Raw genomic sequence first — 16,939 nt, forward strand, 5'->3', positions numbered from 1 at the left:
TCCCCCTCTTCCTTCACCGGAGTCAGGAGTCAGGGGTGCATGTGTAGTGGAGTATCCTCAATGTAGTCAGCAGGGGAAGTGGTGATGTTGCACTCAGTGGGGTGCATCCATGTCGGGGTGGCCTTGGCATTAGTGAGCATGCCCCTGGTGCAATTTCCTCACAGATGCCTCTGGTGGATAAGCCTGGATGTTCTCTGTGGTGTCCCCCCTGCCCCTGCTCCTCGTACGCCTTTTGCGCAGACCATAGGGTCCCTCCTATAGGTCTCTGATGTCCCTACCTCCACAGCATTTTCTGCTCCCTTCCATGTCAGCTGTTGAGCATATAACTGGCACGGTCTGCCTATATATGGTGAAGGACAGCTATGGTTGCTATAAACACTCACTGCTGTTATTGCAACAAACCAAGCTGGAAGTTATGCCATCGGGTGATGGGAATTCTGCATCAGCATCAGTGCATTGACACATTCCATACCTGTACCTGGAGTGCTCCATTCACACACCATTGGAGCATGTGATTGCTGCATACAGGGAGCATAGACTTTCTCACGAATAAACAATGACATTCACATGCACTCACATGCAAACGTACAAGGGCATGCAAAGCAACATTGTCATGTTCTTGTGCCACCTGTGTCCACCACTTCTTCTTGGAATCAGTGATTTGTGTTGAGCATATCGAACTGACAAGACAGTGGGCCTCATTACGAGGCTGGCGGTAGCCGTGCCTGTATTACAGTATTACATGTATTACAGGCAGGGCTGATGCCGGTATACATTTTTTTCCGGCGCCCGCAAATGGGCAATTACCGGGTCATGACGAGTTTGGCAGACCTGATAATTGCTCATTCATGGGTGCCGGTAATAATGGACTACGCATCCCCACCCGGCCCCATAGGGCTCAATGGGAATGGGGAGGGTGGTAGCACAGGTACCATTAATAACGGTACCAGTGCTACCATCATGTTCTGCTCGCGGATGCCGGTACAGCCACCAGGTGAGACCTGGTGGCTGCAAGGGCATCCGCGAGCAGAACTCCTAGTATGGCAGTTTGGTAGCAACGGTGCCGGTAGTGATACCAGCACAGTTGTTGCCTTACCACCATACTTGTAATGAAGCCCATTGACATGTAATTTCTTACCTGTGTACATGCAGCGGGCAGCTTGACCCTGTCAGTCATGAATGTAATGCAGTCTACATTTGTGGGCAATTCTGTCATTCGCTGCAACTTGCATATAGTGGTGGCCCACTTGCATGTACCTGCATGTGCCATCTGTACATATGACTCATAACCTCAGGCATCAATTTTCCTTGAAAAGTTGTGTGCAGCAGACATGGTTCACTGGTGTAGATGCCTGACATGCCGGGCAGTGCATCCATTCAAGGGGCTATATGGTAGTAGTGTCTGGTTGTATTGGTTCTGACCCACTGTAGGGAGTGCCCTCCATCAGCAGATTTGTGCCCCACATATGTGTCTAAGTGCCACCAAGATAAATCCAATGAAACAAAATAATGGATCACACCAGGTGCAAGAAACAAACCCTTCATTTACTTTATTTTGTAAAATTGACAGCTGGGATTACCCTATAGAACATTATACATTGAAATCTACCATTGGCTAATCTACTATCTTCAGAACCACCCAAGTTAAACCCATAAACTATAACATCATCACCATGAGCATCATTAACTCACTGTTTCATTGGTTAGCAGATTTCATGCTGACAGTAATACAAAGTCTTTATGCCATTGGTTGGCACTTCTTAGGGTAGCCTTGGATGTTGCATCCCTCCAAGACAACAATTAGCAATAAATGTGAACAGAGAGATTGAAACTTGGCTCCAAGAATAAACAGATATGCAAAGCTCACCTAACTTGCTTCAGCCTGAATGATGGCAGACAATTCCCTAACCTTTAATAGCTCATTCTGCAACTCTCCTCTAGATCCATGTTGCCAATGCAGATCCACAGTATTCTAATGAGGTCCTGGGATGAATAGCTGTTTTGGAAAAAACATGGTGAAGGCTGTGTGTGCAGAAAATAATTTCTCATATGTATTCGTCTCACCAATACATTCTACCACTGGTGCAATGGCACTAACTTGTCATTGGCGGCAGTGTGTATGTAACATAGCTTTGTATTTTTGGCAATGTTACTACATGGATCCTTGTGCACCTGTAACATTCTTACTTGTTCTTTTCTCTTACCAACCCCTCTTAAGCACCTCAACACTACTTGTAGCATGCAGCGGCTTATGTACAATAAAGTAAGGACAGGAACCAATACTTTAAAAATGTTGGCCAACCAGGCAGGCACCAATGACAACATCAGATCATACAAATCCTCATCTACCACTTGACCACTCTCCTTTTCCATAGTAGTGTGTAAAGTATATAAGGCAGTTATAGGATCAGTCAGGCTGCTATGTGGCCAGTCATTTGCCGGCTGAACGTGCAGAAACTCGTGCCTATTTTTGCACACATGCCCCCTCCATAGCCGTGAGGAGGTTGAGCACATATCTATTTTGGAGAGTTGTCAATCTAATAGCCCAGAGCTGCCCCTAGATGAAATGTAATCCTTTCTCAGTGGCATTTGGCAGTTGCAGCAACTCCCAATATGTTATCTGGATCCATGTATAATTTTCTGCAGCTTGTATACCAGATACAAGAAGGGGAATGAAAAAAGATGCCAGATTTGCTGAAGATTCGATACTTGGTGGGAATGTCTGCCAATTATTAGAAGATTCCTGTGAAAAATAATTCTCACACGTGTTCCTTTGTAATGTCATAAGAGTGACGGGTTTGCTTCTTAAAATTCACTTCATTAATGGCAGGATGCTCAGCAGTCAATGCAACATGACTTTGTTGCACTACGAGTTCCAGTGAGTGTAAAGTGGTTAGTGAACATTAACAATCCAGTTCGGTGAGAGCTGTGTATAAGCGTGTGTGCCACAGGACCAATAGTGGTCCATCAGTGCTGCCATTTCTAGTTGCAATCCTGACATGTCCATTGTACACTTACACCCTATATTCCTGCCACGTTCATTGTTCCGTTATATCTGAAGTATAAAGAAGGGTGTGTAAGTCTCTGTACATGAAAGGGTTCTTTCTTTTCAACAATCCAGGTAAATCATTTGGTGTTCTTTCTCCACTCAGCAAGACATATGTTATTAAGGTGTGCAACCATTTCTTTTGTCAGTCCTACCATTACCTCTGTTCTGCATCACATTAACCCTACTTCCCATCTCCCTCAGTGAAAAACCTCCTCAATTATGTGTAATTGCAGTCTCATCCAATACCAAGGCAACATCTTCCCTTCCGAATCTGTTAATTCTTTGATGCTGTGTGTCCTGAAACTCACCCCGCCCCCATGTGGCCCATGTCATTCATAGGGCATTACAATATTTTTTGATCCAAATTTATCTGCCATTTCTTTTAAAGTTTAATAAAACCATCAACAACAAGAGTCTGACTTTTCTACCCACTGTGTGTGCATCTACCACCCCTGAAATAACCCTCAAAGTAAGTGGCAATATCTTGGATTGGGAAATGTGAAAACTGGAGTTGGAAGTTCCAGGTGGTTGCAGTCAGGCCACAAAATATGCGCCCTCCACTAGCCATTGGCAAGTATAATTGTGTCTTGGCGATTTAGAGATGATGAGATGTGTGCATGCGTAGAAGATGCATTAATTCCGGAGACAAATAACTCGTATGCCTGGCTACCTGCTTGCAACTTGACTTTTTCTCTGCAGCAGACAGCGTACTGAAGGTAATGGTACCTCAATGAGTGCAAACAGTCTGGGGGCACTCATTGCATAGTGAATGAGAGAGCAAACATAGCATGTCTCGCACAATCTTTCCCTTTCCATCACCTGCATGTGGCCATAACACATATTATCATGATTGGAGGGAAGGCCATTGTTGGTACCACCCAAGCACATTCACGGGTCAGAAACATCCCCTTTCTTCTTAGTCACCATTCCACTACAGTCATCTAACACATTCATAACATCAATACCATTTTGTGCCAAAAACTGCTGAAATTCTAATCAAAGAAAAAAAGAGAATAAAAGTGTGTCGTGCCTCCTGTTTGTAAAAGGGTGAATGGAGTTAGAAACAGTACCATGAATCTGAACTATACTCCTCTTTCGCTTCCCTCCCTGTCTTCAGAAAGAGGGTGTTACTCTTGTCTTTCTTAATGTCACTGGTGTCACTGATGTGGACAATTGCTCCCTTCTTTGAAGTTTAACAGCAATTGGGGTTGTGTATTCAACCTTAAAAAAATGTCCCACAAGCAGCTGCTTTTTCCAGCATTGCATGACATTTCTAACTAGCACTCTATCCCATCGGTAGAGCTGTGGTGGTGGTATCAGCACTGTAATGTCTGGAGGTGTCTCTTCTTCTCCAGCAGCTACAGCTGGCTGTAAGTGTCAAGCCCTTACCTGGTTGGATATACATTTAAGAGAATTTGTCCTGGCCCTAAGGCATTTTTTAAACTTATCACACAAAACAGCTGCAGAGCTGTGAGCATCAGAAAGTGTGCATGAAGGCATAAGCAGAACATGCATTCATCTGTCTGTAACTATTATTATTATTTATTCAGATTTGTAGAGCACACATCAGCCTGGGGGCATTGTGGCGCTTGTTACAGACAATATCTTAGTTACATAGGATACAATATTTACATACAAGCACAGTATTTACATTAACCATGGACGTTTGTCCCAATTTACAATGCAGTATATTTACATAGAATCCTGAGAGTTTCCTATTAGTTTGTGAGGAATGAGGTTTTCAGTTTCCTGCGAAAAATCGGGAGTGAGTTTTCCGCTCTAATGTCTGCAGGAAGAGTGTTACAGGTCTTGGCTGCAATGTAGGGGAAACTTAGACCTCCGGCTTTGGCTTCTTTGATGCGTGGGATGTAGAGTAGGTTGGAGTATTGCGTCATAGAGGGACGGGAGGAGGGTGGTTTGAGGATGGTCTCTGACAGATAGGATGGGGCAGAGAGACAGAGAGGCATTTGTGAGTGAGGGTGAGGATTTTGAGGGTGATCTGCTCTTTGACAGGAAGCCACTGGGCTGATTGCCTGGCATGGGAGATATGCTCTCCTTTTGGGATGCTAAGAGCAGCCCGGAGAGCATTGTTCTGCATGACTTGGAGTGTGTTTAGGTTTTTGGCTGAAGTTCCTGCTAGGAGGGCATTGCAGTAGTCCAGTTTGGCTCCAATGGTTGCTCTAGCTATAGAGAGGCAGTTGGGTTTAGAGAGGTAAGGCTTGTTGGCGTTTATGAGTTTGGTGGTATGCGCAGATGAGGACGTGATTGCGCTGACCTGTTTGGTCATAGATAGTGAGGAGTCTAGGTATACTCCCAATGTTTTTTACAGCTGTGGATATGGGGATGAGTTGTCAATGGAGAAGTTAGTATACAGTTTGTCAAGTTTGTCTAGGGTGTTCCGTTGACTTTCTCATGCAGAGTTATGTAGTGATCAGAACCTGGCTGATTCTGCCGAATTAAAAGAGCCATCGGCAAGGAATGGAGGCAATTCTTGTGAAATAACTTTGCAAAGTGCTCTTTTAGAAGGCCGTAGAGACATTCCACAACTCTGTTGGGTTGGGGGTTATACAGTTTGTGTTTAATGCCCAAAAAAGATGTAATTTTCTTATAGAGGCCATTGAAAAAATGCTGTCCATTGTCAGAACACAATACTTCACATTTGCACCACCGGTGAAACACCTCACCTATGAGGCATTTTGCTGCTTATTTGGCATCGGGGTGAGCACAAGGACCTGCCTCAAGCCAAAGGGAGAAGGGGCACACCACAATAATCATATAGTAATGGTTGTTACATGTATTGATCATATCAATATAATCAATATGAGGATGGCTAAAAGGCCCAGAAGGCAAGGACAGAGTAGATTACACTATTAATAGGGAATGCCATGAAGTATATTGCTGACACACTGCACAATTATTGATACATTCTGATACACCCTCCTGTAAACTGGGGAAAACCCAGTTTTCCTGTAAATCTGCTGCTACATACTCTTTAGATGTGTGTGCGGGATGATGTAATTGCTCAAGGGCAATTGTAAGAAGTTCTAATGGCATATTGGACTTCCATGTAATAGTATGCCTCCAAATCAATTCTGTGGGTAATAATGAACATACTTTTTACTCTTGCTGAGATGCACATCGTTTTAGCTCTATTATTTATGTGAGGGGAAAATCATTATAGTGTTCAGTTATTTGCATTTTTTGTTGTGTGATATTACTAGATATTGCGACTATCTACAATATGCTTGGTAAATATGCTGCTTCTTTGGCTGCAGTGTCTGCTATGTCATTACCACGTGTGATCATGCCTGTTGCCTTGGTATGGGTGGCACATTTTACCATCAACACTGCTGAAGGGATCGTTAATGCTTTCATTAATTTAAATAATAATTGGACATGATGTACTAGTGCACCATCAGACTTTTGAAAACCTTTCCTTTCCCATTGTGATAGCCCTGAATGTACTGTGGAGGTAACATATGCAGAAACAGAATAAATACTGACACGGTGGTCTTTGTACATCTCTAATGCTGATATTAATGCTATTAGCTCTGCCTCTTGTTCAGAATAATGAGAGGTCAATCTTTTGTTTGCTACCACTTCATTCTCCCCATCCTCACAATGTACCACTGCTGCTCCTGTATGTCTCAATCCTGTGATCTGATCTGATTGTTGATGACCCGTCAATGAAAAATATACCTTTCCCTCTAATGCACCTTCCTCAACATGAGGTATGTCATCTTAGATGTCAGTGTATGTGGAGCGTCATGTAAATAATCACCTTTCTTCACTGGTTCTGCAATAGTATTAGCAGGATTAACATTACAGCACCTCAAAATGTTAATCAAGGGATCAGGATGAATCATCACATAGACTGATGTGCGATGTGTGGTAAGTGTAGATTTTGATTTTTCCAGAATTGCCAAAAGGGTTATTCACTACATAAAGAGTCACTGACCAGCCCATGGTAATTGTTCATGGTATTTCTATTGTGAAGGCTGCTACTGCCAAAGCCTGTTCACATGGGAAATGTCATTGCATTACTGGGTCCAAAAGGTCACTGTAGTAGGCCACAGGCGTGTGCCCCATTGAAGTCTTCTGAATGAGGACAGCCTCACATACCCATTAAAATGTGAAAATAAGAAGAAAAAAACTGTTTATAATCTGGCATAGCCATAACTGGGGCAGTGCTGATCACCATTTTAAGTTCATGAAATTATTCAATCATCTCTACTAACCAAAAAAGAGGACCTTACTCGTTTTGTGCTCGAGTAGAACGGGTCTAGTGTACGTGGTGTAATCAAAAATCCAATATCGGCAATAGTTGAACAGTCCCAGAAATTGCTGCATTTCATTTACTGTGGCTGGCTGTGTTGTGTATTATCTCTGCTTTTTCTGGTGTTCCTCTCCTTCCTTTGGATGATTTTAAGTGTCCCAAATAAATGACTTCTTTCTGGCAATATTGGAGTTTGTCCTTGTCCACTTTGTACACCTTTTCTGCTAATAGTGTCAAAAGCATCACTGAGACTTGTCTGCATTTGACTTTGTTTGTGCTGCACAACAAAAGGTCAACACATATTGTATCATTACACTCTGTGTTTGTAAATGTCCCAGGTCCAGTTGTAACACTCTATTAAAAACACTGGGAGATTCACAGTACACTTGTGGCAAACAAGTGTGTTGAAATCTCTTCCATCGTACGCAATCATAGTGACATATTCAGAGTCTGGGTGCAACGGTATAGAAAAGAAAGCATTCTTGATATCAATCACTGTGAAGTGAGTGGCGTCTGCAGGGATATTCCAAAAATGGTTGCAGGTTTAGGCACCACTGGAAATGCTGCATCTACTCTGTTGTTTAAAGGGCAGCGGTCCTGCATGAATATCCAAGACCCCCTTCACTTTCTTTACTGGGTACACGATGTATTACAATGAGATTCTCAAAGTTGTATAATGCTGTGTTACCAGAATGCCAAAATGGTGTCATACATTCCCTCATCTGCTTCCCTTGACATATGGTATTGTCTCAACCAGGGTAACAATGCCCCCTGTTTTAGTTTAATTCTGAATGTTTCTACTCCCTTCAGGAGACCTACATTGTGGGGATTGCTAGTTCGTAGCTCTCTATGCACTTTCTCCAAATATTCCTGAAAGTGTGGTGTTAGTGTTTTGTGCAAATACCCACTGGGGGACTTCTCTGTGCTCTGCTGGCAACTGGTACGGTATGAATATGTCAAAGAATCATCTCCCCATCATCATTACCATCTTTAACAGGTTGTTTGTCAGTCAACGGGTGGTGGAGAAATACATATTGAAGCCCTCCCACCCCACCTGAATAATATTTGGCTTTGCGGAGTAGGTTTCACAGTACACTAATCTTTAATATAAATTTGATATCTAGAATTCATATCGTGGGAACCTGGACAACTAGCAGATTGTTCAGTTTTAACGCGTGGCTCAGTGAATTTTATCCAGTACTAAGACGGGTCATATTGGCCCTCTATCAGTACAATTAGTGGTGGAGCAGGTGGTCAGGGTCTGGCTCCAACCATTCTTATTTCACAATTTTACCCCATTAAAAAATGCCACCACATCCTCAGGCTTGTTGCTATTGCCTTTCCATTGAATCCCTGAAAGGAGAGAATCCTTTCATGGGGGATATTTTCTCTTGCCTTGACAATGTACCCTTACCCAGGCTATCACTGTTGGCATTGGCAGGTAGGAATATGCTCCAAGGAGCATTTTCTACTTTTACCTGCTACATTTCTGTAGGGTAAAAGTTATGTCCTCGTATTTATCCTAAGTCTAGCCTAATGGCAAGTGTTACTCCGTTACTTCATTTGAATAAAACATTTTCATGGCTTTAAATCTTTTACTTGAGAATCACACATCAAGTATTAAAAGCCACATGCTAATATCTTGACCTTTCCTTTTATGGCATTTCTGTTTCTTTTCCTTTAGATTCTGCTATACGTTTGTGATGTTGCTAGTGGCCTTCGCCAGACCTCTTCCGAATTTGCGATTGCTGCCACTCCAGTCACCACATAAGCTGTGTGCTGCTTCTTTTTCATTGGTGGCTCTTGTAGCCACAGTGCTGGAAGCTGAAGTTGTCGACAGTAGACTGCAAACAAAGGTGATTCCTGCTTCCCCATCTCAACATCACACATGGGTGTGTGATGTCTATGCTTATACAGATGGTGTTCCCAAAAGTGATCTTAAATTGTTCTGATGGTTTGAAATATTAAATAAATGCTACAAGTGGGTTATTTTTCATCATTACATTGAATGCATCTCACTAATGGTTTCATTTGTTTAGGAAGAAATTATGTTTTATTTCCCCTTCATCTTCTGGTTGAACTACAGAAACATCTGCTCCTCAATCAACATTTCCACAATCCTAATCGCAATGACCTCAGCAGATAACCCTCCCACCAAAAAATATAATGCTTCAAACACATTATAGAATATGGAAAAGATATCCCTGACAACACCCTCCTTCTAGTGGACTAGGCGGACCACCTGAAGGACCACTTCATCATGTCTCCCTCTTATTTCTGCACCACCAAAGCACCCGCTCCATGAACTGTCAAATGATCCCACTCTAAAAGGATAGGATTTTCTGTCAGCTCAAAACAATATTTCATTGATGGCTTCCGAAACATACTTCCCAAAAGCCAACATAGCGACCTCACATCTAATTGGATGCACATCATTCACTGACAATTAAATCTGCCTCAAATGTAGGCCACACCTCCATACATCAACATGGGAAAAAACTCAGAAACAGCAAACCCACAACTGTTATGTTATATTTCATCAACCCCTGAGGTGTTCATCCTTGCAAGCATTCTTAATTCTTCTTACGTAGGACGCTTCCTATTCCAATCTTGCTGGATGTGTGAGGTTTTTGTGAACAGAAATACCCTTAAAATAGTGTATTATTTTTAGATTGCGTGTCTTTTCTTGCTTGTTTGCTTTATTTTCTTGTGTTCATCTTCTCATCTTCCATGAATTGTGGTGAGATGGTGGTTATCCCTCAAAATGGCATATGTCTTGCTACACATCTGTTTCTTTATTAATAACTTTCGGCAAATTCATCTCTGTGCCTGGTCTGCAAATGCTACAGGGCTCACATTAAGGCCCTTACTACTCGCTGGCCTGTACATTTGCCCCAGGGCATTACCTGACTCAGTAATGCCCCCGCCCATCTGAGTTTATTGCTTAAGTAATACATTATTAAATAATCATGATGCGGATACAAAAGCAAAGAGAGAATTTGTGTCACTTCATACTGGAACCTTCATCTCAATAAAGTAATACAAAATCCACACACTCCACTCACCACAGCCATCCCCCAGGACATTCGTCAACCTCAAGCTGGCGGCACAGGAAAACACAGTCTGGCAAGGGTCCTTCAGGCTTTTTATTGCCCACTTTTTAAATCGAATGTCCTGGTTTCTAGTGCTCTCAAGTTTGCATGAACATCCAGCATACTACACAGCCAGTTGATACTGCAAAACAAGCACCCCGATTCCCAGCTGGAAGCACCTAGGAGCATCACCTCCTGAAGAGTTAGACAAAAGCATTGTCTATATATGTGAGCATAATTTCGGAGGCTACTGGTGAAAATACAACGTAGTAGTAGAAATATAATTTCTACATAGATGTGGTGCATGGTAAGAGAAGCATTTGGCCTAAAAATGCTTGCTAATTAAAATGATGCCATTTATATCCAACGCAATCATCTGAAAAAGAACATGAACCAGACCCTTGTGTATGATACAACAAAATTAAAGAAAGTACGAGTAGGTGACCATATATTCCTACTACAGGTAGGACAGCATCAGTATTGTTGGACACATGATGCATGACACTGCATCATTACTCGGTGCATCAAGCAAATCACTTTCTCCCTTAGCCTCACAGGTCAGCCTTGACAAGGACATGGGACGGTGCAGACAGCAACCCATTTCCACAAAGTTAGGAAGGAATTATAGAAACTCAGCTGGCATTTTTAGAATCATTACTAGAAGTAGAACACAACATGTAATAATCACTCCCAGACTAGCATAATAAGTATGCCAAGTTTCTCCCATGCATGCAACTGCTGAACACCCCCACATGTGAGATCATCCCTGTGGAAGGCCCTTTACTGATCAGAGGGCGGAAGCATGTAGGGGATCAGCCACTAATTTTGAAATGATGATATAGGAGCATGCAAATGACAATCAAAATGAAAAGACATACAATCATTGTATTTGAGTAATTGTTTGTTCTGTTGTCAAGCGTCTTATATGTAATGCAAATATTTGTTATGGGGGTGAGTCAGTTTATGACTATAAGCTTTTAGAAAAAATCAGTGAAACACATCACAGTCTGAGACTAGAGAAACTGGGGTCCAATATGCAGGCTAGGGCTAATGGGAGTTGAATCTGAAACCACCTGGGAATCCAAATATCCCATACACCTGAATGTGTATTATAAGGTTGGCAAGAACTACATACGGGGACTTGTCACATTGCTCAGTGCACAAAACAGAAGAACAAATGCCTTCTCAAAAAAGGAGACCATCATTTTGTTGTACAGAAAACAATAGGAAATTAGCACAGGAAAGGTATTTCCTCGTGCCCTCATCCTCTCTCATGGGGAAGCTGTAATCAAATAAATCATAGTGTTCATTTTGATTGGCTGTACGGAGTTCATTCTAAGCAACTTCCTCAGTGCAGTAGCGAGAGCTGTTTATGCACCAGCACAAACCAATCAGTTTCAAGCCATTAATCCACTAGTCTTTTAAACGTGACCTTTATTTAAAAATGACTGCTAATTCAAATCACAATATAGAAACAAATAGAGCACAAACTTTGCAACCCCAAAATATCTCTGAAGAGTAAAAGACCATTTTCTATTATTTCCTTCAGTGCGTGTTTTCCTGCCCATGTGCGTCCTATTTATATAACATAAACGTGCCAATTCTCGGCACTGCTTGAAATGGGTCAGCCCCTGCTGATACGAAATAGATGGAGCTTTGAAAGGGAATTATATAATGCTTGGCTGCAAGACGTTATATAACATAAAGGGCAAAGCAATCTAATGATTACCTTTCATCTCTGTCAAAAGAGAGGAGAATGGGGTCTTTCAAGGACCAGCAGCTATTTATTTGAAACAAACTGTTTGTCCAGACTTCCCGTAAGCACGTAACGACGTTTTTGGAGCCGTTCCATGAAGGAAACACAATTGTTTGAACACTTTGCATGTTTAACAACGAAGTAAATTAATTAAAGAGAAACAGCCATTCAAAATAAATCTTTCTAATTGTAATGCATGTCATCAATAAAAGCATAACGGGTGGGTGCCCATCGCTTATTTCGGGATGATTCCACAAAACACATCATCCAACACACGCAGTAAAATAAATAAATAATGTACAGCTACAGAGAAATGCATGATTGTTGGCGTAGTACAAAAGCAAACCTACAATACTATGTTAAAATGGATGGACATTACTAGCACATAAGAGAGTTGCTAATAAATGGGAAAACGTGCAAAGAGCATAACGCTGCAGAATCTGAGCTACTACCAGAGTGGACTGCGTATGCGTTATTACTTCCTAGGTGACATAAGGTCAATGCTGACCTTGTGTATTCAAGGGGAGTCCATGCCTCGGTGGGAGTACTAAACATCAATAAGTAACGCAAGGCCGGTCTGAATTGTGTAACCTAACCACGCAATTTCGGTAGAATTGTGGTCTTTCACATTGTCCAGCATACGAGGCAGGAGTAAACAGAGAGTGCATAAGATTCTCATTTAGGTTGCCGCACAGTGGGTAGCTCCTATCACGTTAGAGTAGTGTTCCAAACAGCAGTGAGAAAGCTTAGAGTTAATAAGTCAAAGTGTGTTTTGGGGATCAATATACTTTGATAATTTAGCCCAAAATGAAGGTGCAGTACATTTCCTCACACCAGAACCTCCTGTCTTCCATTTAACAGGCATATATATATATACATCATATACTCTTTACCCTATCACATATGTTATGTTATTGTGATTTCTACCACGCACCGCTGACATTTTCATGGTCTCCAGGTGCCCAGGCGGATGTGAAAAGAGAGGGTGTTGGTATGGGTTAGTTAGCGGGACTGGGAGGGAAAATCATAAGAGAGCTTTGATGTGCTGTTGATAGCTTCAGTTTGGAAAAAAAATGGTCACTGTTTGTGACCATTGTTTTTTTTTTTTGGTTTGTTTTTAGTTGATCAGTGTTGTGTGGTGTTTCGTACGTGGTTGTTTATGGGTCTTTTATGTGCATGTTGGATGCTGTGGAGAATCAGTAGAGTACTTTTAGTTTCCTGTGTTTTTTTGCAGCAGATGTATGTGTCTGGTTCCTTCAGTGTTAGAGGGTGGCTATGCAGAGTATTAGAGTGTTTTTATTAGGGTTAGTCAGTGGTCATCTGAGTCTTTTTGTGTGGGTTAAGTTTGATCCATTGGGTTAGGTTTATTTTGCCGTGTTTGGTTTCTGGTGTTTTATTTCTCTGGGTGATCCAGTTTCTGCGTTTCGAATTGTGTTGCGTTGGCAGTTTCCCTTTGCTGGTTTTTCCACTTTAGCTTGGTGAGTTAGTTAAAGAGTCATGTTTTTAACAGTTTCCTGAATTTTAGGTGATCTTCTGTTGTGCGTATTTCCTTTGAGAGCGAGTGCAAAAGTCTCACCGCTATGCAGAAGAATGCTGATTCCCCCGAATGTGTGCATTGTGAATTCTTTTGGTTTGAGGCAAATGTCGTTTCTGAACTTTAGTGTTCATGTTGGTTTGTAGACAGAGATTTTTCCCTGTATGAATTCCACTCCTTGGCTGTAGATTGCTATGTGTTTTGCAGAATGTTTTGATTGGTAGCCAATGTAGTGTTCTCATTGCTGGTGTGATGTGTTGTCTCTTAGTGAATCTGAAGAGTAATCTTGCTGTACAATTCCAGATATAGGTTGACAATTCTGACATTCCAATCATGTGAGAAAGTGGAGGAAGGCACTGGACGTACCACATTTACTCTTTGATGAAGGAAATAGTTCTGGCTCTTATTCCTGTATGTTGATGCGGGCACATCACAACCCGCTGGCAACAAACCCACCCATAGTACATGTCCTCTTCATTGAATGCTAATGGTGATATATTTTATTGACGTAGAACATGCATGTGCTCCTACACATGCATATTGCAATACAAAGTAAAACATCAAGGAACTGGCATTTTGAATGCACAGCAATCTGCACATGATCTTTGTCGTTCAATGACGTGGCCTTAGTAATTAGTTGCCTGAATGCAAGTGCAAAACACTGGCTTGCGGACAGAACATTTCAATACAGTGTACCAAAATATCTCTCCCTTTGTTGGAATACAATCAAACAAGTCATAATAGTGGTTGAGGTATAGAAACAGTAATAGCCTACGTACCAATGAAAAGGGTATCGCTGACCTGCTCTTGCATGACACATCAGGGTCGGGCTGTGAAAGGGGCGAGGGTGGCAATTGCCTCCCAGGATGGCTAAGCTGTTGCGCCCTGGGCCAGTGGAGCAATATGCACACACATAAAACATAAAAAAGAGCAAATCCTTCAAAATCTAGCCTGCTCGTAAGGGACAAAGTACTTCAAGTCCTTCTCGCCATCTGTGTTATGGGATTGGGCTCTTGTTTTGATTTCAGCTATGCTAAATATAGATATATGGTTGCATGAACACAGGTGCATCCTTCCACATGTATTTTACACAATATCGAACAGATGCAAACGCCCACAGTCCCACAGACTGAAACGCAAACACACTCTCTCACACACACACACACACACACACCACATTCCTTGTAAACACAAATAAAAGTAATTGCTTTAACCTTACTCCCCTTCCATCACCAGATCTCAAGCAGACCACCCTCTTAGTTTTCTCTGACTCCATACATTTAAGTAGGCAGCTGACTTTCCAAGGTAGTGAACTTGGGAGCACAATGAAAGTCTGGTCCCCTTGATGTCCTTAGATCTGTGTTGTCCAGTTAAATGCTCCAGTGCCACAATTCCCAACAAAACCCCAGCCACAGCTTCTTGTTGTGTCTGACAGAGGCTGATAGTCAAATCAAGTTGGACTACTCTCTAAATATGGTGGTGAGGGGCAAATAATGAGCTTGGTGTGATCTCCAATTGAAGAGGAAAAGTAGCAAGGAACTGACGCCTAAGCAATATGGGTTAGGGAAGGGGGTTGAGTTAAGGGTTAAGGGATGGAGCAAAAGGGTAAAGGAGGTCTGAAAGTTATTAGTAAGTGAAGGGGAGAGTGAACACGTGTTGCGGATGTGGTTGAAGATGAGGTGCAAGAGAAGAACTCAGAAGGTGATGGGCAAGGACAATAAAGTAAATGTGATGGTGGTAGCTCCACAGATTGAATGACTTTTCTGACATGTGTGACTAAACTGCATGCCAAGGCCTCCACTTGTGAGATTTGCTCCAGCCAGCTATTTTTTGATGAACTGATGTGACACGTGACTTGGTGCTTTTGAAGACAGGTTTATTGAATAGTGTAGAAGTCAAGTTTATTGAACAATGTACTATTTTAGGCCTTAAATAAAAACTTTGCAGAAAGCGTGTCGCTTATTTTAACATGGAATATAGATTAGGAGAAGATGTAGTCTCTGGTGCTGTCTATCTGAGTGAAATCGAGAAACCAGGTCGGAAATCCCCACCTTCTACATTTCACAAACCGTGTGATCCCGAGCAAATCATTTACCCCACTATCCCTTATTTTCCTTAACTGTCAAAATTAGGTTTACCGAAAACAGACTTCTTTCTGTATGGAAAGGCTCACTCATATGGATTTATAGTCTATAGCGTTACACCATGAATACCTATAACAGTAACGATTTATATAATGCATGCTGGTGGGTTGGCAGGATACCTAGTGTAGGACCTGTGTTGTGGAGGAGACAGGATTCCAAGTTAGGATTGTATGTTTCGTCGGGTGGTTAGACAGGGTTTAATGTGTGGGTTTTGTGCGTGTGTACATACGTGTGTGATGTGGCGGCAGCAGGCTTGCTGTAGAGTGAAGCCCCACACCTTGATTCAGTGCTACCAATGGATTCTCTACCTTACCCACCTCATTGTATTGGTTTAAAACTAAAGATGGGAGGGAAGGTTATGCAGTCTGCTGTTAAATTGCAAACTCAGACACAAAGAAATCTGGGCTCAAATAACAGGTTCCATTTACCCAAATTATATTAAACTGGGGAAATCATTGCACACAAACCTGTACCTGCCTCCTGCCAGTTCTCCGCTGGGCACATTGTAATATAATATATCATGTTATGTCATATTATATTTGTATAGCATCTCCTGCCTCTTCAGTGGCCTGCTTGGACATTTGGTCATCAAGGGTAGGTGCCAACAAGGCACAGCAAGGTGTTTGTCAGTCGTTCGTCAGGCTTTGCTCACAGCAGGGGCAAGAATTCTTGCGTATTTTGCCCATAGGTCTACTCAGTTGTCATTGGTCTGGGCAGGGTTCAGAATACCGGCTTATTTTGGCCAGAGGTCTATCCTGCTGACTAACCTGGCCCCCTATATTCTTCTTACATAGTTCAAATGAATCCCCCCACCCCCTCCACCAACTGGCACTACTCTCCAGGTATTGATGTGGCTTCAGGACTTCTTAATCAGAGTGAAGTTGCAACCTTGCAGGTGGTTCTTCATGATGAAATGAGGAGCAGAAAGGATGTAAAGTGGAGTGTGGTATCCTCCAAAAAAGTCAGCACTTTGGCTTCGATGAGGGGGTGCGATGGCTGCAGGATGGTGAAGAGCAGTGTTTTGGCAGTAACAGGCAGTGATTATTTGGAATAGGCATTCTGGGTCTTCCCAACATGACTACAATCTC

This window comes from Ambystoma mexicanum, chromosome 5p, assembly GCF_040938575.1.
Source record: "Ambystoma mexicanum isolate Mex_15411 chromosome 5p, UKY_AmexF1_1, whole genome shotgun sequence".
NCBI lineage: Eukaryota > Metazoa > Chordata > Amphibia > Caudata > Ambystomatidae > Ambystoma > Ambystoma mexicanum.